The sequence below is a fragment of the Drosophila montana genome, unplaced genomic scaffold (assembly GCF_035044405.1).
Source record: "Drosophila montana isolate Dmon_TW-CO22-7 unplaced genomic scaffold, ASM3504440v1 contig_3733_1, whole genome shotgun sequence".
In the NCBI taxonomy this organism is placed as follows: Eukaryota; Metazoa; Arthropoda; class Insecta; order Diptera; family Drosophilidae; genus Drosophila; species Drosophila montana.
This window is the reverse complement of record NW_026998620.1, coordinates 7564614-7585606: the sequence shown is the minus strand read 5'-3', so window position 1 is coordinate 7585606 and position 20993 is coordinate 7564614. Positions and strand designations below refer to the sequence as shown.

Here is a 20993-nt window from a genome sequence, read left to right as displayed (position 1 = left end):
GAGTTCCATTTGGGTAAGTAGAATCAACAACACACAAGATGACAAGAGGACGTTGAGGTTGAACGTTGCTCAGTGTGGCTTCTGTCATGTAGACATGTGTGTGCCTCTAGCCCCTGCGTGTATGTGAATGCGTTTATGTGTGTGTGTGTGCGCGTATTTTCGCGTAATTTAAAACCTCGTAATGCACACTTTCGCTTAAGGCATTTTACACGACAATACGCCTGCCAGCACACACACAACCATGCACAACTCTGTCCAACTTTGATAGCGTAGGCTCTCCTCCTTCCTGTGCCGTACCTTTTCGTTATGTACACAAGGTGGCAGGCAACAGCTAAGCTTTACTTACCACGCCGAATTAAAATCCATAGGCGGGACTGAGTCGTGGCAGGGACAAGTGCTCAAACTCAGACTGTGTAAAGTGTTGAGATTTCAGTAGTTATATCATGACTCATTGAGAGAAATGGGGAGCATTTCGAAAGCATTTCCAATTTTCATTACTTTTATTTTCAATTTTACTTGATCCGTTGACTGAAGCATGCGAATTCCTGTGCCCGTCATGTAGAACAAATTGTTTTAGTTATACGCCAAGTTCCATGCAGTAGTATATCATTTTTTTATGTGCACGCTCTTTGGCTGAGTGGAGTGTTTTCCACCGTTTCGCTTAGGCAAACACTGGCAGCGACAGCGTCAGCGGCAACCATCGAAACCACTTGCCACTCCCTTCGCCGTTAGCAATGGCTGAAAGCAAAGTGACGGCAAATATTCAAATATGTTTTTGATGTGATTTGCCGCCCTCTCACTCAATTTGCTGCGACACTTTTATGTTAGGCTGCTTTATGCTCCGTCCATGTTGTTGTCAGCGGCAACACTCCAACCGCTGCCATTAGCGGCTGCAGCAGCAGCAGCAACAACAACAGAATGAAACACTTTGAAATCGAAGACTGTTTGGTAGCCCTTTCGACTTGCTGAGTGTTGCTTTTCACTTTTCCTAACCGAAAATTGCCAGCGGGATAATTTGCGGTTAGCTTTTGTTTTTTTTATTATTGTTTTTCAATTTTTTTCTCTGCTTGATCTGTACATGTATAGGTTGTGTGTATTTTTATTTTCTGGTGTCTATCGATGCTTGGTCCTGTTCCAGCTGCTGCTGGTGCTGCTGTTGCTGCTGCCGTCACTGTTTACATTGCCTGGTTGTTGTTTTTTTCATCCCGGTTTTTCTTGCCGTTTTCCTCTTGTTTTGGTTTCGGTTTATTTTTGCGCGCACTTGCAAAATGTTCTGTTTGTTTTCCGCAACTTTTTCCACACGCTTTCTTTCTGCTTGCTGGCTTTTAATTTGCACGCCACAATTACCATGGCCACCCCGAAATGCAGCGGCCACAATTAATTACAGTCCTGATATCATGCCACTGCCGCAGTCTCAGTCGCAATTACAGCCGCTCCCGCCGCAGCTGCGATAAAACTTTGCCAAATGTAATTTTAACAAAACCGCATCGCCGCCTGCTCAAGACAGTCAACTTTGCTGGCGACCTCAGCCAGACGCAAGCAAAAGATCTGGGCAAAATCAGCGATGGTTTGTTTTAATTATAGCAATCGGGCCCATGCAATTTGAGCCAAACTTTGTTCCATTCAATGCGCCAATCAGACGAAGGACAGTATCAATCTATATCTCGCGATGCTCGTTCTTTGGAAAATATATGAGCAGTAGTCGCGTGTGGCTATTGCGGTTCATCATATGTAACTTATGGGTCAATTCTAAGATACGCAATCAATGTCACAGCAATACTAAAATACATATTTAGATGCTCGTTTTCTTGCATCTCAGAGATACTTTTGTATCTTTTTGGTTCTTTTGTGTCCTGAAGATGCATATAAAACACATAACATTGTGCCTCTTAGGTAAATTTGTATATGAAATGCATTTTTAAAAAAAACACAGATAATTTTGTATCTATTAGATTCTTATGTGTCTTGCTGCGAAATTGATTTTATATTGCTCGAATCATTTTGTTTGGGCTCTTCTCAGCTATCTCAGATAAACCTTTTGTCTGACATATTATTTTATACATACGTCATTAATACTTTTGAATACTTATAAAAAAAAACCTTTCAAATAAAATCGTCGACCACTACTTACAGGTCCTTCGAGAAAATCGAAGTGAACGGCAAATCCCGATTAGTGGCCATTCAAGACAGCGATAACTAAGTCCGTTCGCTGACGTTTTGACAGATAGTTTCCAAGATACTTTGGGCCATTAATATGTCAGTATTTGGAATTGCAGTCAGCTCTCGTCCGAGATTTTTTTAGCAGCTGAGTAGGTCAGCTCAAAGCTGAGCACCTTAATGCACCTTTACCATATTTTATAGATGGGGGCTTAAGCTATTCTTTAATGGGGTAACCGAGGGTCAAGGAGCTGTCGAAAGTGTTCAAGCAATGGGTGAGTCAGCGTAATCTTCCACGACCTGTTTAACTTGTGTGGGTTTATTTATATCATATTAAAGATGTATCAGAATATCTACAGGAGCAGGCAACGGCGGCGCGTCAGAGGACAATGAGAAGAATTCATTATGGTCATAATAATGAAAACACGTTTAGCTTTAAACTTGTTATTAGCTACGTTTTGCTGCTGCTAGAGAAAGCAACGCCCAGGCACTCATAGCAACTAGCGCACCCACCCAACCCCCCACCACTTCGGCTTTGGACAATTCCTATTTTGTAGTACCTGATGGAGGTGTGTTTTGTTGTTTGCTGTGTGTGCGGGCTACGCCCACTTTTTACGGCATTTAATTCTCCAGTGAAGTATTTAATTTTATGACACGTTGTGCACTTGTGTGCGTATCCTTAGCAGCAGTAGCAACAACAACAACATCAACAACAACAGCTACATCGCCAGCAACGACAAACAGCAACAACAACGAGAGAGCGCAGTCCGTTGAGTACAACAAATATGAAATGACTGTCATTTCTTGCATTTAGGGGCACTTTGGGGAGTACTTTGCAGCATGTAACACCCAATACTTACACGCACACACACACACATACACGCATACACCCATACACCCACTCACCTGACACACACCTTTGTGTTGTTGTGTAGTTCGGCTGAATGTTGTTGGTTATGGCTCTGCTTTTGCTGGCATCATTAGCGTTAACGTTATGTAGCATTATATTATGATGTTCAGCTATGATGTTCCCTGTTGCTCAAGCTGGGAGAGTGAAGGCATAGTGTGGGATCACATGCCATGGTTATCGCATAATTATGCAGCATATTAATGTTTTCTTTGTGCCGCACCGCCTCGCCCCACCCCTTTCATATTCAGTCATGTCCCAAGTTTCAGAACAACGTCGCTACCCCTTTAGTCTCCGATATTTCCATAACTTCTTCATTTCATTAAAGCTTGTCTGTCTTGCTCATTAGCAGCTCACATTAGACATCAGGCATCAGACGTCGGGCCGGGGGTGTTGTTACTTCATGTGGTTGTTTTCATTTCTCTGCCCATTTTTGTAAAAAGCTGTGAAAATTATTTCAATAATTGCCAAGCACCAGCAAACACAGGTTTCTAGAGAAAACAGAGTTCTAGAGAAAATGAAATGAATTAAAACCATTCCATTCGCAATTCATTTATTATTCATCTATTATGTTTCTTTCTCGGTGGAGCATTATTCGATATTTTATTATTTTAATAATTTACCTATACATTTAAGGATGAAGGTAATTAAAATTATATTTGTTAATCATTCTTCTTGTGCCCTGCCCTCAGCCCCAGTCAACGTTGGCTTGGTTCCTTTTTAAGCAGATAAATTTACACTTTTATAATTTGCACTTAATTAAAACTTTAAGCTGGCCAAAAAAAAGAAAAACATCGACGCGCCAAATGAAGCTCCACTCAAAACTGAAAAACTGAACGGGTGCATTGCAAATGCTCAAATAGAATTTCATTGCATTTGGCTGGCATCCAAAATAGAGCAAAAGTTGTGCTGGGCTGCCTGGCAGACTTATCGGCCGCCACTTAGTGCCACGTACCGTGCCCTGAGTTCCGCGACCCGCCACCCGCTCCCTGTACCCCGCACCCTGTGCTTGTCATAAATATTTATGCGCCGGCGTTGCGCGAGTTTGCCAAATGCAATGAGGATGGCGAAAATGAACAGCAGGAAACGTAAATGAAACTAAAATCAATTTGGGGCCTGCTGATAGCAATCGTTGAGATTGAGATTAAAGCGACATTGAGCTGTAGCCAAAGCGAATGAAATTTCATAAGGTAAACATTTGCCAAAATAAAAACAGGGAAAACACAAAAATTACCAATCCATGTATCTTAATTTGCTGGAGCCAACAAAATGAATGCCAATAAATACACTTACAAGGACTCGCTCAATTGCAAGTCCTGAGGGTTGGGATGGCCGCCTTTTTGGACCAGCCGTTGGGGATAATGCATAAAATTATGTAAATATTCAGAAATTATCATTTAATTTCTAAAATTGTTTATGTTTATGCACGGTAATAAGCAACCGGCAGCAGCCATTTCATCGAGCCACGCCCCCCATCATCCCCCCACCCTCTGCCCAACCATTTTCCCAAAAAAGCCATCAGCCGCGCCACTTCGGCGCACTTCAACTTAATTAAAAATTACTTTACAGACGCCAAATACTTTTAATTATTTTGGGTTCGGCGGTCGAATGCAAAGAAGCCATTGTGTACATTTCAACCCCCCCCCGCCACACAACCATCCGCCATCCCTACCCACCCTGCTCTCCATACAATATGAGGACCAGTGCCAGAAAATTATTGTTGTAGCTGAACATCAACGAAGGCTGGAGGCTGTGGTGGCTGCCGGCTCTCGCTTGATGTTATTTTTGCATTAAACTGCAAAAAAATATGAATATAGTATATATATATATATATATATTTTAAATAAAATTACCAGGGCCGTCAGTGCAAGCCAGGCCATAACAACTCTTTTGTGTTATTTAGGCAATAAACCAATTTATACAAACCGCGGGCGATGCCATCGACACAGTTGATGGTTGGCTTCATTGATTTTCCATTTGATTTTATACATTTGTTTTTATGATTTGCCTGCAAATCGAAACACTCAACTTGAATCGCGCTCCGTAATGGTTGATTGCACGATTGGGGGGCGCTCCTTCGTGTGCACCTATACTTAGCCCCCCTCCGATCGAATCTCTCATTTATGGTTGTTGTCGGTGGCTTCTCTGGGAAGGGGTCACAGCTACAACTACATAGCTACAAATGCGCCACGTGATTCGCATTATTTGCAATTTTGGCTTTTTACGCGCTGGTCATAAAATAGTAGGGCTTTCGGGGTGGCACGGTGAGCAGGGGGATGCATTTTCATAATATACGAATTCTGCAGAAACTAAAGCGCAATATGCGACATCTAAAAGGCTATTCTAAGAAATGTTTCGAAAGCTAAAGAATTTGCTAATGTATTTCAGCATATTTGTTAAATACATTGAGTGGACAATGCAATTTTATTGTATTTCTCATTTCGTTTCGTTCCAAAGAAGCCTTTATATCTCAAGGTAAGTTTTTGCAACAATAAAAACAGAAATGCTATTCCCTGTAATCTAATAAAGCAAAGCGGTCGTTATTTGATAAAAAAGAACATACGCAGCACTCTGCTTGACAACTTTTCTACTCTATACCCAGTGTTTAATTCGTTTGCAATTTGTGAGGTAAGAGAACCTCTTAAGCCAATAAGGAGAACGAACTAACAAGCAATGCGAATATTAGCGCAACTAATAAGATGCCATTATTAGTTTCTGCTCTGCACTTGGATGCCTGAGCATTGAGAAAAAGAACAGCTTCCTACTAATTGTCTGCAACATGATGGATTCATGATGATAGCTTTGAAACTAAGTAGCTAATTTTCATAGAAACAGACAGAGAAAGCAACTTTGATGAACTGAATACATATATATATATACTGAATAAAGGCGGGTTGTCTTCTTCTATGCGTTACACCTATCGTGAGAAAATTATAATACCTTTGATTGAGTTCAAAGCTATGTAGAAAATAGTTGAATTCATTTCAGAAAACTAACCTTTATTTAATAAGATCTAGATGTGGATCTAGACCCTTTCACTTTTATAAGCCCAATAACGGGCGATAGCTCATCATGCCCATGCAATAAAACTAGTTCGGTGCAGGGTACCGAAGCAGTCAAGAAAGAAAATTATTTTTAGAGCTGTTTCTTGTTCGAGAGGATCGGCGCACTTGGCAGCTTGCAATATTTTCCCATTTCTCGTACTCGTACTTAAGTTGATTGTTTGCTGTCAAGTGTGGAATTGAATTGTTTGCAATTTCCTCTCCTAGCCATTAGATTTAATACAACTGATAAACGATTGCGCTTGTTGTATGCGAATGATTTTTGGGCAACTTTATGACTTGGCAGCTGGCTGAGTGCGTGGCTTAAGCCTTTGTTCACAGCTGGCAAACGGGGAACAAACACTCAACGCCGGCGAGTAAATGCCAAAAAACCAGAAAGCAAGGAAGAGAACCTAACACTCAGGTTGCCGGCCAAATGTCGAGCACTTTTAATTAAAAGTAATGTCATACAATTCCATTACACTCGGCCCCGAAATGTGTGCAAAACGCATTTACATATCCAGCTGGCAGCTAGCTGTATGAGTTGAGTAGCACAGGATGTCTCCTGTCGCCTGTCCAACTGCCACCCCCCACCCCACCCCACCACACACTCAAACTCTTTTGCCGCACACTCTGTCATTGCCTAGGCTTTGTCATTTGTATTTGTTTTATATCCCTGCCGGCAGCGCACTTCAAATGTGGCCCACTGGCAAAGTGACAACAAAAGTAAATTAATGTGCGTGCATATACATGTGCCCAGCCCCAGCCCCAACCTCAGGCCAGCCCCAGTTCCAGCCCCTTGCCCAATTGCCCGTCCCACCCCTGGTACTGAATCCAAAGCCTGTCCCTCCCCAGCATTTTGTGTATGTGGTTTTTGTCGTTGCCTTTACAGGTAATTTATTGCATTCTAACATAATGGAAAACATTTCTGCTAGCCTTCTATTAGACGCAGAGTCAACGACGGCGACGACGACGACGTCGACGAGAACGTGGACGAGGACAAGACATTAACATTAAGTTTATATCCACACACATCAGCTGTCGTCGGGTTGATCACCTGACCCAGTTAGGGGGCCAACATTGAGCGTTCGCTTCATTTTGGGTATATTAGATTGTGGATCCAAATATAAACAAATTGCCCGCTCATACGTTTTCATTTCATTTGATGCGTTTTGTCAGCTGCGACCTGTCGCCTGTCGGCTGACCCCGCGCCTCCACCACCGCTGGCCTCTCTACCATTTGGCCAGCCAATGTCAATGGAATCGCTTCCAAGTTGCCATCGATAGCTTACTTAAAAACAAATTGACATTAATTGAAGGCATGCCGACGACAAACACAACTAAATAAATACGACTAACGACAACTGGAATGTGAGGCAACAGCTATGGCCACGGCTCCTGGTCATGGTCGAGTGTTGCCAATGGCCAACGGCAAAGCCAAAAGCAACAAGCCATCTGTCGATATTGAGGCGGCCGTCCAAGTTTTCAACATAGCAAATTCAATTGTCGTTTGATGCGGCGCCACAGCAAGCCGCATCAAGGAGCTGGATTTGTACGGTGGCGTGCTGCTCGAGGTGCGGAGAGCGGGTGCTTTGGCATTCACCTGATGAATTTATCACAACGTGTGCTTGCAGCAGAGTCACAAGACACAAGACGAAATAACCGCTCCGCTGCCGTCTGGCCTTGGCGTGCCTTGCCTACTGTCGTTGTCTGCTAAATTGGTTTTCTTTTTGTCAATTGGGGATTTCGATTGTTGCAAAAGGCCACAGCGACGACATCGGCATTGAAGGTGGCCAGAAAGAAAAAATGCCAACATAAGTATTAAGTTAAATAAAATAAGAAGAATAACGGCTGGAAGGCATCACAAGGGCAACCCCCAACCCCTTAACCTACGCCCCAACCCAGGCCCAGGCCCGTCGAGACAAACTGCCGGCGCAAAGTTAAGCGCACAAACATCAATGGGGTCAGCTAATGCTGCTTCCCCGGTACCAAACCCCAAACCAAGCCCCGCGCCATCTCAATTGAGTATTGATAAAGTTGAAAGCAGAGAAAATATTCGCTTGCTGCTGCCGTCCGCCGTTCGGTGTTCCTCCTCCAGGGCAATGAGTAAACAATGACATAATGACAAGTGGCGGAGAGTTTAAGTGATAAATAATTAATTGATTTTTGTTGCAACAATAGCGCAAGGCGCAGACCGGGAAGAAATGAGAGACGAGAATCGGGCAAAAGAAACCATAAGAAGTTCAAATACAACAACGAGATAAGTTAAAAGGTAGATTAAGATAAATGGCGACTCGTCCCAGGACCAAACGATTCTCTGCCAACTGTCGCCCAGAAGCAGCTGCCCAGCAGCAGCGAAGACATCCTTGCCATCGATTCCAATGGGCTGTCCTCCATTCTTGTTGTTGCTGTTGTTGTTGTTGCTGCTGTAGTAGTTATTGTTGCTATTTTTAAACACAAACTCACCGTTTTGTTTTTTTGTGCCACAGCAGCAGTCGCATGCGAAAAGTGAGAATTAAGGACCAACATCCAGTCGGCCGCCTGGCGGCTCGTCCAGCCTCTGGGGTGCATTTGGCCAGTTGTCCTTTTTTATTTTTATTGGCTCACCGGAAGTTGTGCTATCTATTTCCGCAAGCATTTGAATTTGGGACTGCTATTTTTATTACCCTGGCCGCTTGTTGTGACGCTTCTCAGAGCCTTTCGCCAATAGATAAAATATAAATAAGTTGAGCCTAATTCCCCAGCGATTCAGTAATGACGTCTTTTAATTATGGCATGTGGACTCCTTCCCAAAGTCGGGTGAAGGGAGCCAGAAAACAAAGATTGTATCTGAGCATGTGGGATTAGCCGTGGTTAAAGATGCAAATCGAAGTAAAAACAAATTAATGGAAAGAAATACTAAAACTTGGATCAAGAGTCTGACACATCATGCATTATATAAATCAGCTTTAGACAGAATTCTCTGGAGAATCTCTGTCAGGTTTTCTAAAAACTCTACTACACAGAGTGCGAGTATTGCTCCTTGACCAAAGCTTCGACTTCCTTAACGCAGAAAAATATTCTGGACCTAACCATCTCATTGTGCTTGTCGTCAAAACGGATATAGCCCTTTTTGGAATATTCATGTTATCTTTAATATTCAAGCCTGACTGTCTATGTTACTCTTGACAATCAACTCCATCTGTATATATTGCTAATCTGCACTTGTATTCTATATCTATAAATAAAAATAATTATGGATTATTAGCTGAAATATACTCAAGGCGTTTTGTTGAATGATTTAGTCGCTGTATGAATTTATCACTACGTACGTATTTTTGGAATCGATGCATGAGTTTCGCTGCTTAATTGACCTTTGAACAAAAGACCTGGAATAATTGTGTATACCAGTGTGTCCCACGGCGTATGCGTAATATTGTGTGTAATGTCAGTGCCTGTTTAGCGATGGTAATCTCGTATAATAAAGCACATACAAAAATGCAGGTGACACAGCAAATGGGCAAAAAGTCTGGGGTTTTACTGCGGCGTCGGCGGCTTTTCATTAATTTTGGACACGCAGACCCCAAGTCCCTACAACGTATATAGACTGGGGGCGTGAGCACACACACACACGCCCCCTTTCGCGTCTAATGTTTTCATGTAAGCCAGACACACATAAATGCGCGTGCGTGTGTTTGTATTTGTATTGCTTGAAGTCTGCTCCCAAGTGAATAATTTGTTATCAGCGCATAATCAACGAGACAACAAACCAACTCGGGCCGCTGCCGTCCAGAGCGCATAAGAGGAAAACAGAGAGGCACCGAAACCCACCTACACCAACACACAAGCACACACACGCAGACACACAGATACAGGCCGCAAAAAAAGGTGAGGTCCTGGCAATTTTACTTAACGCTGCCACGCATTTGGGCACCTAACACACACACACACGCACACACAGTTACACATCCATATAGGCATAAGTATGTAGATATGTATATGTGTGGAGAAAAAGGCTGCCGCTATCAAAATAATTACGATACACGTCGACATGCATGCACATGTACTGTATTTGTGTAGCATTGTTGCTGTTTTTGTTGTTGTCGGTTTTTTTTTTGTTACCGCACTGAGTGCGTTTATGTGTAGCAATGCGTGTGCACAACAACAAAAAGTCATTTAGTTAAAAACCTGACTTTTTATTTGCGCAGCGGGCAGCCCCCAAAGTTCAGCTGGCACCCGGTCCGCGTCCCGTCAGCGACCGAACCGTCGGGTTTGTCGGGGTTCGCGGGGTTCTCGGGTCTCTTCAGGCCAGCCAGGCGTTGAACACTTCATCAACTCATCAGAGCGCGCCCTTTTTTGCATGTCCTTAACCGTTTAACGTAGCTCCGCCACGCTCATGAGCTGCTATTTGTTGTTGCCACCCTGGATGTGGCATGGTTTTTTTGTTGTTGCTGTTTTTGTTTTTTTATACTTTTTATATGCGTTCCTAGTACTCAGGCGCAAGCCAAACATAAAATACACAAAATTACTCTTATGAAAATTAATAAGTTGACTTTCATTCTGCGCTCAGGCTTTCTTCAGACCGTGCGGATAATATAAGTGCATACATTTACGTGAGTAACTGTGTGCATATGAATGTGTGTAAGCATACATACATATTCCTGTCTCTACCTATAAGTATACATGTAGGCTTATATATATGACCTCTTTTTGTTAGCTTCATTTGGACGCATTTGCTGGCTATAATAAAAGTAATTGAAATTAAAAGTAAAGAAACGTGTTGCATGTTTGAGTGTATGTCTGTGTGAGCGTGTGTGTGTGTGTGTATGTGTGTATGTGTGTATGTGTATGTAAATCAGTCGGTATAAATGTGCTTGTATGTATGCACACTTCGTTTGCTTCTTTAAATTAATCCCTAAAGTAATTAGAAAAAATATTCCAAATGAGTTCGAAAAGCAGACGAACACCCAGCGAGGCCATCGATGGCAGTGATGGGCGCGTGTCCTCGTGACACGAGCATAAACGATGTGATACGATATCTTCCTGAGGAAGCTTCAATCTATTCGCAACCAGCTGGCAGTTTGTACGAAATATTGTTAACGTATATGACAACTTTAGTGCTCTTCTTTAAACAAATTCGACACGCGCCCATCTCCAAGCACAGTCGAAGGAGCCAAATGAGCAAAAGGTTCGTGCTAAGTGCAAATTCTGTACGCGGTTTCGAAACTTAAGCACCAGGGCAACCAGAGCGGCAAGGATTTCGAGGCCAACCGAACGACCCCGAAACCGGGCGTCGTTTTCCTTCTTAGCTCCTTTAATTTGCAATATAATTTTTGAAATGTATGTCAAGCCAAAGGCTTAAATATTAAAATAAGAAATATGACACGAATTGAAAGGAGCAAAAACAATTATAACAGAGTTAAATAAATTAAAAATATACAAATTAAATTCTCTTGAATTTTATTTCTGTTTTCTTCTAAATCTTTTCTCAATTAGCTAATGTAACAATCTAATGGGTTACTGGGGCAGGTGGGACTCATTTTGTGATCTTAAAAAGACAAAATATTCCAACCTTTTAACAGTTAATTACTTTTTTTCCAGCTTTTAATTTACTTAATGATATTGAAATGGGTATCGTGAACGGCATTTGAAATACTAATTTAATAAATTTGTTAAGAAAAGCTGAAAATAGTACTATAAACCTGAAGAAGACTGAAGAATTGCATGTATCTAGTTGGAGTGACAAAAGTGAACCATGTATATAATTTAAGTATGAGAAATAGAAATACGAAATATTGTGAAAAGGATCGGATAATTGGATCGAATTATAGCGAAATGCCTGTCACTTGATCAGAATGAGTTCATTATTAACTGTATTAGAGAGGTGTGTTAGCTGCTAAGAGGCTTAGCTGAGTTTAAGCTTTGGCAATTGGTTTTTCTAAGGCAACAATTAACGTTGCATTGAGTCCCATTAAAAGTGCGCGGCAAATAGCACACAATCCGCGCACACAACTGAATTAAACGGTGCGGCAATGCGTGTGGCGGCCGCACACGTCGCAGTTGCCGCATGTTGCCGGCTTATTTACCTTAGCTGTTAGCTGTGGTGTCCTGCTGCCTGCGGGTGCTGGCTGTTGCCTATTGCAGAGCAGGCCAAAGTTCAAATGCAGCGAAAGTTGCATCGGCTGAAGCCTGCCACGCCGAGTGTCACAGTTTTTGGCATGCTCGAACTTTCCAACAGCAAAAAAAATAACAACAAAAATGGCATGACAGAGGCAAAAAGTTATGACTGCAAGCGGAAGCGGAAACGTTTTGGCAGCGTGTGAAATGCCGAGCCACCGAAAACTAAAATGTCGCGTTGAAAAAGTTATGACTGTCGTTAATTTCGAGCCGACGTCTCGTATGGGAGCTGAGATTGTGAAATGGAAAATGGAAAATACGTTGCAATTTGAGTTTGCGTTTTAATTCAATTTCCCTTAGGGATTAGCTAGCAGCACAATATTGCGTATACGCAGCATGCTCCTTAAGCTTCTCCCACTCACCCACACACATACCTATTGCATGTGACAAATAGCTAAAGGCTTCCATGGCGCTGTTTATCTACTGCATTAGAGAACGACCACCACAAAGGCCGGGTAATTCCCAAAACGGATGCTCATAATGAAGACACACCGACCCTCTCACACACACACACACACGCACACACTGGTACTCACCCACACATGCACACACACAATGCAACTGGCCACCCCAGATAGCAATGCGACTACTACTCGTAATGCCAATGCTTATGTCTGCGGGAATTTCGACGGCGCGCATATTCGCAAATTGACGGCCTTTTGCGCACCTTGTCCTGGCTGCCAGAGAGCGGGCAGGGTATGCGGCTCAAAGGCCGCACGAGATGGGCCGTGTGGCAGGAGGCGTGGCACAGTGTCAGTCGCCAACTTCCGCACAACATTTATCATATTTTGGTTGGGCCCAGAGTCGCTCGCCAGTTCAAAGTCCAACATTAAGTTCCAGGTATTTGCAACTTTTCGACAAAGGATTTTTGGCTGCAATCGCGGCCATAAATTATCCGCTCGCCACTGCGTCCCGGTGTGCCGCTCTTGTTGTTGTAACTTTTACTTTTGTTGTTGCTACTGCTGTTGTGTGTACCGTGTCTACTTAGCGCATAATTAGCTGCATGAAGTCTGATAACAAACGCACAGCGGTGCAGAGGGTGCTGCAGCTTGATGATGAGAGGGGTGCAAATCTAGGCAAGGCGTCTAAAGTGGCGCTCAAGCGAAAAATGCTCAAATGATGAATGTGAAAATAATGAACAAGCTGCAAATGCAAAGGCATTAGCTGCATATAGATGGGGAGCGTAAGAATGAGGGAAAGGGTATATTGACTAGGGTATTGACTTAGAAAAAATACATTTCTCAATTTTATAAAGATATTATACTGCAAATAATATTCAGAAGATGCCATGCATATTATGTTGGAAACGTATTTACAGCGACCTTTTTTGTGTAATTCGCACCTGCTGCAAAAAGATACAAATATTATCAGGCACTACCTCCGACAAACGCACACTTATTTGTTTTTAATATGCCTTTTTCTTTGTGAATAATAACAAATTTAATAAACATACACAAAAGCTGGCAATTGCTGCTGAATTTGAACCGGCGACCTCTCGCTTGTCAATCCGACGCATAGAAACCTTTGCAAAGCAAAACTTTATGTCGTTGTCGATGGTTTTTATACAGTCTTTGACCAACGTTTCGAAACTTTTAGATCGAAAACTTAATCTCACGTTCAACCCAAAATATAATAGCTGCGGTTTTGGCTGCTGGTTGATAAACGTTCGGTGAGAACCTCATTCAGTCGGGGCAAACACTTTTATATATAATTTAAGATGTGCTTAGCTTAAGCAATGCACTTTTTTTGGACTCAACTACTCTTAGAGCTTAACCCAATTCCAATGAAAATTATTAACGAAATAACTTTAAGTATTGAATACTGCAAACACACTTAATTTTTGAATATATATACTTGAATTACAAATGTACAAACAGTTCGCAAACATATCCATATTTTTAATTCAATTGTTTCATTTTGAGCATTTGTCAGAAGCGAACATTTTAAACAATCGCATATCCATTACAGCCCAAGTAAATCGATAGCCATTAAGCAAATAAATAAAAGATAATTTAAGCAAATAAAAGCTTGCAAGATTCAGAGCTTGAGAGGAATCGAAAGCAGGACAGCAATGACACAAAAGCATGGAAAAGGCGTCAAACAACATCAAGGAATGAATGAATGAAGGATATTTCTGATTTAAAATTGACTATAACAGGCCGCACTGAAGTGTATGCTTATGTGTGTGTGTATGTGTTTGTACTTAAAAAGTTTTTCTTTGAATAAACAAGCAGGAAGTCATGTGAAATCAATTGTGAGTAAAGTATCAATAGAAATGCAAACTCATTCGTGTGAGTACGCATGCGTGTGTGTGTGTTGGTAATACATTAATGCGCAAGTAGATGTAGCATTAAAAGGCAATAAGCATAATCAGCTTTTCTCTTCACATAAACCTCGTGAAGTGGCAAAGCGTTGGGGCGGCACATGGGCGCATGTGGTAAAAGCCTTGCAGGTTGCAAGCATTCTGCGTGCCACATCAGAGTGTCGACTCAAATAAATAAAATCCAACGGCCACATAGAGCAAATACAAGTTATTTGCCGAGAGGGGGTGGGAAAGATGCAGTGCGACACAAATATTGTAATCATAAATTTTCATAAACAATTTCGCTTGCCGGCAAACGGAGAACGTTTTGTGGGACTTTGTGCAAGCGTTCGCGTTTGCATTCGCATCCGTAACCGCATCCGCATGCTGGCTCGGACCCGGGTCTGCGTCCGGATGGAGACCACGACATTTATAATAATTAATTGTGCGCAAATATATGCCGGCAGTGGTCAGCGAAGGCCGCTCCTAATGAAAGGCGCTGCGCCATGCAGACTGTGAGTTATTTGTGTCTCGCGTCGCACATGGAGTCGCATGCATTGCAATGGAATTTATAGCTCTGCCAGCCCTACCGCCAGCTCTAACTCCAGCTCCTGTTCGGTCAGTGGTCAGCGAAGGTGCACGCCGGCGCTTTAAAGGCGGGTTGGAAATGGTACGAAAAGCATAGCATACTTTTGTGCGCAGCGGAAGCTGTTGTGGACTATCTTGGGTGCCATCTTTTCAGAGAGTTCGCGCGCAACGCAAAGCCAACAAATTGCAACATTTATTCTGCAAGACGAATGGCCGCTTGACAATTTATATGTGTGGCCATAATTTTGGCCCGGACTGCAAATGGGCAACATACCCGTGCTGCCGGTAAAGGCAGGGGCCAGCAGGCAACTGGACAGCTCATAATAGCCTAAAATTAAAAACAGTCACCAGATACACTGCCCCGGCCAAGCACTGTAGTAGGCACACTTCGCTTCTGGGGGGCTACGTGTGAAATAAATTGCTAAATAAAATGAACGAGCAAACACACACGGCGACAAATGAGGCAGCCACAAAAAAAAGGAGACAACAACACACGACCGGAATAGACGAAAAAAAGCAATTAAAAACGATAAAAATAAACGGAAGTGACTTTAATGGCGGCAGCCAGCATTTAATAGTCGTTAAAGAAAGATTGCCCATTTGGCTGCCAGAACCGGAATACTTAGGTATAGAGCAAAAGCAATTTGACGACCTTACAAGTGATATCAAAAACTCGTATATCTATTTTAGGCGTTTTATATTAATAGATTATTGAACGCTAGGTCGTATCAGGGAACCCGACAGCTCCAGTTTAGGTCAAGGACTGACTGTAAATATTGCAATTCTCTAATAAGAATATTGGGTTTGGTAAAGTTTTTTTTACCTCATATAGCATATTTCTTCTGTTAGCTTAAGTGTTGGGTTGATCTAACTAGAATAAGCGCGTCACCTCTGGAAAATAGTTATGAGATATTAAATCCTCATTTTCGTGTTTCTTGGACAATGGTTGACAGTTTTTAAAATGTAGTCTTACGAAAATAAGCCATTGTACAATACTGAAAAATGTGTTATGGATTAACACATGCGTTTACTAAAAAACAAAAAAGTTTTCAAGAAATTCGTTTATCAATGTAATCACAAGTGTCATTAACTAACATCATTATTCAGCAAAAGTTGCCTTTACCAAGTTTAAATTCGATGGACTATTTCAACGGCCTTCACAAACAAAATATAATTAATATGCAAGCTAAATCGATGGCAAAACGTACTTTTTCTGCATTTTGAAGTAAAACCCATTAATATGTACATACAGCTTGTCCATAGATAAAAAAACAAGCGATTTCCATCGGGATCCAGGGTATCTCGCAATCGAGAATACAAATTTGTTACTTGCTTCTATAGGTTATATGCGCCACTTTATTATGCGTTACTTTTGCAACTATGGTCAATTTCGTAGTTAATTTTGAATTGTCAGCGAGCACGTTAGGCTGCCCAGCTGGATAGCTGGCTGTCCAATATTATCGCCGTGGCAAGCACATTCCTCGACAATTAACACGCGAGCACACTTAAGCAAACTGCGTCGACAAGAGAGCAGGCGGCGACGGATTGGCTGCGTAAATGGCGACCACTTCGATAAAACTATTCGATATGCAATGTCCTGGGGGGCTGCTCCAATTCCCTGTATAAGGATGTGTGTGTGTGTGTGGGTTTTGTTATGCTTCGTCTGTCTGCCCACGATTTGATTTATTTGGTTTTTTTGTGTTTTAGCTTTTCGTTTCTTTTGATTGGGAAGCCAACCCTGTAAGCCGCAACACCTGTTGTTGCCCCAAGTCTTACCAACGACTTGCGTGTCCCGGCGCCTTTATTTTGGCCACAAATTTAATTGCCTTTTGTTTTCGTCATCGTCAACATCGTTTGTACGCAACACTTATTTACATTTTGTTAACATAAACAATGCGTAAAAGTTCGATGGCTTTGGCCAGCTGCGTGGACTAAAGGCTGGGTGGGGTATAATTTTGATTGGCCGCGTTTGTTGCGGCTCTCGCGTGCTGACCTGCTAATAAGCTGCTCAGTTCGGTTATTTCGCCCGCGGCTTGTTCGTGGAACCGGCCAGGAAATTGGCCATTGTTGTACCTAATGCCTGTGCTTAAATATGTATGTGGATGTGAGTGGGTGTGTATGTGTATGTGTATGCTGCATACATATAATTAATGTGTAGCATGTAAATATTGACAAGCCCACGCAGCTCGCCTCTAGCAAACACCGAAAATTCTCGCTTCTCGTAGAAGTCAATTAAAACGCAAATTAATTTTCAAAAGCCCAGCGGATATTACTTTAAAGGTGAGAATTCCATTAAGAGGAAAAGCCCAGTGGAGCGTGAATCCTGTCATCCGTTTAACAGTTCCAGACAAAAGTGACAAAAAACAAAAAATAAACTAAATATATTCTCAATTCATCCCAACTTATTGCGGTGTGAAAGCATCTAGAAAATTGCGCAATTTCCTGTGCCTGCAGATAGCCAGCGCCAAGGAATGCACATTGCTCAGTGCATATTCATTAAAACAAAGCTGAACCGAACTTTTCTGCATTCCCAATTTCAATAAACACATATAAACACACAGACAAGCACATAACAAAATGGGAAAAAATGCAAATATAAATAGAGACTAATTTATGCTTTTTGTTTAATACAAATATTTGGCTAAAATACAAAATTAAATGATGTATATATTTCAACTATTTGCTGTAGTCTAGAGTCCACTGTGAGAAGTTTTCTTAATTAGCACAAACCCGAAATTGGGAATTTAGTACTAAATGCTTGCACTTTGGCAGCTTTTATTGTCAAAGAAATTCTTTGCTTTTTTGATTAAGCGTATTGTTTAGCCGAGGTCTATTATAAATAGATTTCACAATTTCCGTTTGTTATGAACGCTTCTAGAATACTCGCATAAAATATGTTGTAAGTAATTAAAAATGCAATAGGTTGCAGAAGTTTATTTAAAGTTAATTATGCTTCTTCTTCAGGTATTTTCATCGGAATTATGGAGATATATTAAACAAGATAATAACTAAGCTTTTCCATATAGTAATGGAATATACATGGATCACCGCGAATATATAAACATAAAAGTACAAATTATGTGCGAAGATGATTATAAAATCTATTTAATCAGATGATGAACTTAACACTTGACACAATTTCAATTTGGCTTCGATTTCACTTTGCATCAAGTACTTCTAGGACAATGGCAAAATGCAAATACAAATTAATTCGAAAAAAATGATACAAAAGCTAAAGCGGCGCTGCGTCGCCTGCAGCAGCCGTATTCCATAAAACAGCAACAAGAAAAAGAACAACGACAAAAACAACAACATGCTGCGCTGTTAGCTAGCAAACTGAGAAGTGAACTTGTCGTTGTCCTCGTCGTTGTCGCCATCGCCGTCGTCCTCGTTGTCGTCAATAAGTCAAAAGTTGGAATTTCATTATGCCAGCCTAAAAGTAGGCAACGCATTTGGCAGACAAACAGCCACAAAACTCAGCGTCACGCGGCGGATGGCGGATGGCTGATGGCAACTGAAACTGAAACCAAACGCTGTGCCATTGGCTGTCCTGCTGCACACCACCCCATCCACCACCGGAGCCAGCGCATGGCCTGCGTCCAGCCCCGCCCACTGCCCGTTTTGAGCGACAGCATACTCGGCAAATTTGTCATTTTGCCAAATGTCTAGCGGCTTGAGTTGCTGTACAACCGCAACGACTCTGAGGCGGATTGCGAATCAGTTCGCGACGGCAACAAAAAATCAACTGCTCGCTGAGAAGTAAATATACTTGAATAGTGGAAGACACACTCAAAACAAACGCACATCGAAAAATACTCTGGAACCAACTTGATTTTAATGCCTCAATTATTGAGTAAATGATTTAATATATTAACTGAATTCAAATATATATCGCTACTAATGCTGATCTTCAGTTCTAGTTCCCATTTTTGCAAAATATGTACATTTCAAATTCAAAATAAGTTTGACTTTAATGGATTTTTCCTTGCAGTGTACTCGCCGACATCGGTTGCCATTTTCGCGGCAGCAATAGAAAGTGAATTTCATGTTGCAGACACGAGTGGAAAATTAAATTCTTCTTTTTTCGCACGTCATTTAAATTTAAAATTGTCAGCTTCTTTGAAAATATATGTATGTGAGTGTCTGTGTGTGCATGTGTGTGTGTGTATGGGCGTCAACAACTGCGGCGACAGCAAAACAATTAATTAGATTTAGATCGGGTGGCTTCTATTGACACGACACGCCTTGCGGTTGGTGCATTGCGCGCTTCATTTGAAAATTTCATTGATTCAGTGACAAGGTCAACCATCAAATTAACTGAAAAAGACGCAAACAACAGACCTACTCTCTGCCAAGTGCGCTCCATCAGCAAATGCCTTGCCACTCGTTAGTTATCGGATATAGCGTTCACATTTGCAAGGGACACAGAGGAAAAAACTCACAAGTAAATTGCTAGCATATGGTATACAAATTCACGTACAAGTAATTATCAAATCAAATGTATCTAGCTCCCAAAGCGAATGTATGAATTTCGATGACTTTGGATGATAAAGACAAAACTAGTTAATTTAAATCCTGGGCATAGCTAAGTCAGATAACTTGCTTTAAGAAGCAAACATATCTCTACTACAGTTATACACTACTCATTTTTAAATGGGTACAGGGCATTTGCTCGTATATTTTAAATACGTAAAAGTATTAGCCAATGCTAAGTCAGTCTCTACTTCAGTTAACCGGACAAGGGCAATCACCAGCAGCGCTGTCAAGTGTGCGACGCGTCTTACACTAAATCGAAGCATTATTGTCGCAGTTGGTGACAGAGACAACGACAACAAAAATCACAATAACAACAACAACAACAACAACAACATCAACAACAATAGCAGCAAGAATGAAAATTATATGCGCGAGTTCGTGGGGTGGGTTTCGTTTGAATTGGGTTTGGTCACTGGCAATGGAGTCGTAAAGTCGTAAAAATTATTTTGTGACAAATCGTCCGCGTACGTGCGCCTCATTTAAATGCGTATGCCCTCCCACCGAAATGATATTAACAATTCAACGAGCAATGCGTATGGTCTCAATTTGTGGGGTTAATGCAGGGGTGCGGCGGTGCGGGTTCAAAGGCCAAGCCCAAGTCAGAGCCGCTGAAAAGTGTGCATCAAACTATTTCAACTATTTGGCCACGCACATGTTGTATGCCCCATGCCATATGCACCCTATCCGCTGCCCCTGATCCCTGCTCCCTGCTCACCACTTAGAGAATGCTAACAACAACGTGACATGGCTGAAAAGAGCGCGTCGAACCACACTGCGAGTGATGTAATATGCGACTGAGCAGGGGCAGGACTTGGACTTGCTTAGCGTTCGCTAAGCTGTCGCCTACATGTCGTTCTGCATGTGTTATGAGCCGGTGGCTTTTGGTTGCAAGGAAGTGCGAGAGAGGTTGCTTTTAAATTGGCGCGCGAGGCAAAGACTGTGCCGGAGTTGTGCGTTAAGCGGTAAATTGCGTGCAGTGGAAAATGGAAAATTGTGCGTGAAATGTAAAATACACATTTGCATTGCGTGTCCATGTCTATGGCCAGTTCAATTGCCGCCCCTTCTCCGACGCCGGCTACTCGTACCAGTTTGGCGCGCCCGTTTTACTGTGCATGTGTGTGTGTGTCTATGTGTGTGTGTGTGTGTGTGTGTGCAGCAGTGCAATCGGGTACGGTATTCCAGCACCCTTTTAAGCAAATTAAGCATAAGAACACAAAGTGGACGCCATTATGTCGCAGTGCGTCGCCCTAGCTGTCCCGCGTTGCGGGCCTTGTGCCACGCCGAGAATTTAACTATAGCGACAGCGT

The 20993-nt window shown here is 42.1% G+C and overlaps 1 long non-coding RNA gene across 2 annotated transcripts in view; it reads left to right on the top strand.

Annotated features, from left to right (window-relative positions):
- The window catches only part of LOC135436440 (uncharacterized), a 178734-nt gene extending 159665 nt beyond the window's left edge, over nucleotides 1-19069 (top strand). Inside the window, exon 3 of one of the 2 annotated variants that reach the window (XR_010437523.1) lies at nucleotides 18115-19069. This is a non-coding gene — a long non-coding RNA (uncharacterized LOC135436440). Of the gene's footprint in view, nucleotides 1-8593; nucleotides 9303-18114 lie in introns of those variants that run through there. The other variant, XR_010437521.1, reaches the window with a different exon arrangement.
- The last annotated feature ends 1924 nt before the right edge of the window (nucleotides 19070-20993 follow it).